The sequence below is a fragment of the Panulirus ornatus genome, chromosome 46 (genome assembly GCF_036320965.1).
Source record: "Panulirus ornatus isolate Po-2019 chromosome 46, ASM3632096v1, whole genome shotgun sequence".
NCBI classification, from domain to species: Eukaryota; Metazoa; Arthropoda; class Malacostraca; order Decapoda; family Palinuridae; genus Panulirus; species Panulirus ornatus.
In genome coordinates, this window is record NC_092269.1 from 8,099,228 (window position 1) to 8,104,227 (window position 5,000).

Here is a 5,000-nt window from a genome sequence, read left to right on the forward strand (position 1 = left end):
TTTGTGCTAGTGAGGCCCTATTTCGCTTCTTCCTGGCGCTACGTAGCTAAGGCGGGAAAGAGAAGAAATTGGTGAGTATATTGGGGTGGGGGGAAGGGGGAGAATACTTGCCACGTATTCCCTGCGTGTCGTAGAAGGCGACTAAAAGGGGAGGGAGCGGGGGGGCTGGAAATTCAGCCCCTCTGGCCCTCCCTACCTACTACTACCTCCCCTATCCCTCTTCCTACCACTACCCACTCCCCCCACACCACCCATCCCAACCCACTCCCCCACCCACCATCACACACGAGTGATCCCACGCCTGGCGTATGGTGAGCCAGCGTCTCCTCTTACGAGCGACTGCTTTGGCCAGCGAACGATCGAGCCAGCGACCGATCGATCGATCGACCCTGCTCCTCCTCTACCTCTTCCTCTTCTCCTCTCCTCCTCTTCCTCCTTCCTCCTCCTCCTCCTCCTCCTCCTCCACCCCTTCTTCCTGTTCTCCTCCTCCTCCCTCTCCTCCTCCTCTCCTCCTCCTCTCTTCCTCTCTCCTCTTCCTCCTCCTCCTCCTCCTCTTCCTCCTCCTCCTCTCCTCTCCTCTCCTCTCCTCTCCTCTCCTCTCCTCCTCCTCCTCCTCCTCCTCCTCCTCCTCCTCCTCCTCGTATTACCCGCGTCTTTATAACTTCCTTTTTTTTCGTTTCCTTTCGTCCCCTACGGCGAAGCCGTAGGTGTCTGGGATACAGAGAGTGTAGTGTGTACCACACCCACCCACACCTACACACCGGCAGTCGATTGTTTACCTCCTGCAGGGTAAACACTGGGGGGGGGAGCAGCCCCTCCCCCCGCCGTACTCACCTCCCCGCCTGAGCGATGTCTCATGTGTTTTTTTTTTCTTTTTTTTCTTTTTTTATTTTCTTTTTGCTTTCGCTTCGTCCGTCGTGGTCGTCGTCCGTCGTGGTCGTACGTCCGTTGTCGGGAATCCATCGTATGACATTTCGTAAGATGTCGTCAGCAATCCCACCACCTCCTGACACCACTGTCGTCAGCAGCGGCGCCACCACCCCACCTCCTGACACACCATTGTCGTCAGCAGCGCCACCACCCCACCTCCTGACACCATTGTCATCAGCCCACCCACCTCCTGACACCACTCGTCAGCACCCCCTCACCTGACACATCACTGTCGTCAGCACCCCATCACCTGATACACCATTGTCGTCAGCACACCACTCACCTCCTGACACCACTGTCATCAGCATCCCCCATCCGACACCACTGCTCGTCAGCGCCACCCCACCACCTCCTGACACCACTGTCGTCAGCAGCACCCGACCACCTCCTGACACCACTGTCGTTCAGCGCCACCCGACCACTTCCTGACACCACTTGTCGTCAGCAGCGCCACCCCACCTCCTGACACCTCGTCAGAACCCCCACACCCCACCTCCTGACACCACTGTCGTCAGATAAGCCCAGGTTGGAAGGCCATTGTTACAAGCGTCTGTGCTCCTGCCCTTCACGTGACACAGACCGCTCTGTGTCTCACACACAGACCCACACACCCCACTCCACACACACCCCTCCACCCCTACTCCACCCCACCACACCCCCTCCTCCCCCCCTACCCCACCACCCCTCCACACCACTCCACCCCACACACACCCCTCTCCACCCCACTCCACCCCACCTCCACCTCCCTCCACCCCACTCCACACACACCCCTCCACCCCACTCCACACACACCCCTCCACCCCACTCCACCCCTCCACCCCACGCCACTCCACCTCCACCCCCCTTCCACCCCACTCCACCCCACTCTACCCCTACACACCACTCCACACCCCTCCACCCCCTCTCCACACCCCCACACCCCCACTCACATCCCCCACCCCCGCCACCCCCTCCTCCTTGTACCGTTCCTCATGTGTCTGACGTCAGTTGCGACATACTGTCTTGTTCACACACACACACACACACACACACACACACACACACACACACACACACAACACACACACACACACACACTCACGCACACACACACACACACACACACAACACACACACACACACACACACACACACACACACCACATTTCGTGTGTGCAGTGTTGCCGTTCGTGCGATATGGCATTAGAGAGTTTGACTTATTCGTCGTTACGTTTTACATACGCCCAGAGGCGCACGTCTCTGGCCCGTGTCACGCGCGGCACGTGAGGCACGTGTGGTCAGGTGGCACGTGTCAGATGGGGCGAGACACTCTCTCTCTCTCTCTCTCTCTCTCTCTCTCTCTCTCTCTCTCTCTCTCTCCTCTCTCTCTCTCCTCTCTCTCTCTCTCTCTCACCGTGTGAGACAGCCACAGCGGCCGACGTGTGGGTGAAATGTGGAAGGGAAAGCTGTCCACTTGGTGGTGGTCAAGGGAATGGAGTTCGACAGCCACGGAAGTGCTGGGGGCCCCCCGCCAAGCCCCCCAGCCCCCCCCCCCTTCATCCCTCCCCCTCCCAAGGAAGGGTGTGGTACAGGGTTGATGTGTGTCTCTCCCCCCCCCCGCCGCGAGAGAGAGAGAGAGAGAGAGAGAGAGAGAGAGAGAGAGAGAGAGAGAGAGAGAGAGAGAGGTCCATCTCCTCCCGAGTGTGGTTGGGTAGGGAGGGAGTGTGGGGGTAGGAGAGAACCGTCCCTCCCCCGGGGGGGGGGGGGGGGGCGGGTTATGACCCAGGACGGCCATAAAAGTGGCCGTGTCCTGCATGGCCCCTCCCTCCCCTCCATCTTGCCATCTGCCCAATGTTATTTTCCCTCTCTCTCTCTCTCTCTCTCTCTCTCTCTCTCTCTCTCTCTCTCTCTCTCTCTCTCTCTCTCTCTCATCTCTCATCTCCATCGATTTTACCTGTGGCTCCATGACCTCCACCTGTGTGTGGCTCCATGGTCTGTCCCAGTGGCTCCTTGGTCTGTACCAGTGGCTCCTTGGTCTGTACCAGTGGCTCCTTGGTCTGTCCCAGTGGCTCCTTGGTCTGTACCAGTGGCTCCTTGGTCTGTACCAGTGGCTCCTTGGTCTGTCCCAGTGGCTCCTTGGTCTGTACCAGTGGCTCCTTGGTCTGTACCAGTGGCTCCTTGGTCTGTCCCAGTGGCTCCTTGGTCTGTACCAGTGGCTCCTTGGTCTGTACCAGTGGCTCCTTGGTCTGTACCAGTGGATCCTTGGTCTATAACAGGACCCGCCCTTCTGAGAGTGTTGGATGACTGCTCTGTGTATCTGGTCACGTCTCTCTCTCTCTCTCTCTCTCTCTTCTCCTCTCTCTCTCTCTCCTTCTCCTCCTCCCTGTAATTTGATTATATCATTTTCTTTTCCCGAGAGTGAGTAAGTGGGTTTGGCCCTGGCTTTACTGCCTTGGCTCGACCTAACGTAAGTTCCCATGTACTATCCTCCAGCAGATAACTTGGTCATAGACCATCAGGGTCTTGTGTTATCTGTCCTTCCCATGTACTGTCCTCCAGCAGATAACCTGGTCATAGACCATCAGGGTCTTGTGTTATCTGTCCTTCCCATGTACTGTCCTCCAGCAGATAACCTGGTCATAGACCATCAGTTCTTGTGTTATCTGTCCTAACGATGTACCTGTCCTCCAGGTACATGGTGTATGTCCAGCAATGGTCCAGAAAGCAACATTTGGACACAGATTCGCTGTAATAATCTCTCCCTCACGAAGTCTGCAGTTTGGTTCTATCCCACTCATGCCACTCACCCTCTTGAATGACTAATCCAGAGCCTCTCACTCCTTCCTGTGTCTCATTCTTGGTGTTCCTCATCTCCTCCTTCCTTGCCCCCACCTCTGATACATGGATCCCTGTGTCTTATCTCTCTATTCGCCCAGCCTCTCCATCTGTCCAATCCTTATCAGCACCTCGTCTTCAGCTGTCTTATCCATGTCCTGTCCTCGCTACGACACCTCTTGTATTGTCCTGTCATCCCATACGTGAGCAGCCCTTGTCACGCTGCATTGTTCTCAAAACATTTGGTTTCCAACACGTATATTCCCTCGTCCTCAGACATACCCTCTTTACCCTGTCTTCAGACATACCCTTTTTACCCTGATGTCTTCAGACATACCCTTTTTACCCTGATGTCTTCAGACATGCCCTCTTTACCCTGATGTCTTCAGACGTACCCTCTTTACCCTGATGTCTTCAGACGCACAATCTTTGCCCTGATGGACAATGCCCTATGTTTCCACACACACACACACACACACACACACACACACACACACTCTCTCTCTCTCTCTCTCTCTCTCTCTCTCTCTCTCTCTCTCTCTCTCTCTCTCTCTCTCTCTCTCTCTCTCTCAGAAAGAAAGAGGGAGAGGGATAAGTGGGAGAGTGAGTGAGTGAGTGTTGTCAGGTAACATGAGAAGGCATCGGTGGGCCAGTGACGTCACTGTGTGTGTGTGTGTGTGTGTGTGTCTGTGTGTCTCCATAGCGGACCGCTTTGATAAGAGACGCCGGACCATGCTTATATATCGGGCAAGGGGGGGGGGGACGCTTGCATTCGTCGGAACACAAATATGGAACGTAAGGCGGTGGTGGGGGGGGGCGGTAGCCAGCATTCGAAGCAACGTAAATATGGAACACATGTTGGTGTCCTTGCCTGACTTGGGATGGCATAACCCTGCCTCTGGTTGGTGACCTTGCCTGACTTGGGATTGATAAACTTGTCTCATGTTGGTGTCCTTGCCTGACTTGGGATGAATAAACTTGTCTCATGTTGGTGACCTTGCCTGACTTGGGATGGCTTAACCCTGCCTCTTGTTGGTGACCTTGCCTGACTTGGGATTGATAAACTTGTCTCATGTTGGTGTCCTTGCCTGACTTGGGATGAATAAACTTGTCTCATGTTGGTGACCTTGCCTGACTTGGGATGAATAAACTTGTCTCATGTTGGTGACCTTGCCTGACTTGGGACCGCCAGCACCTCAGAGCACGACGGTACGACCTTTTGAAACGACGGTACGACCATTTACAACGATGGGACG

At 55.5% G+C, this 5,000-nt stretch overlaps 1 protein-coding gene across 6 annotated transcripts in view; it reads left to right on the forward strand.

Moving 5' to 3' along the window:
* Positions 1-5,000, forward strand: part of LOC139763118 (apoptosis-resistant E3 ubiquitin protein ligase 1) — a 323,876-nt gene that overhangs the window by 97,828 nt on the left and 221,048 nt on the right. The window lies entirely within an intron of this gene.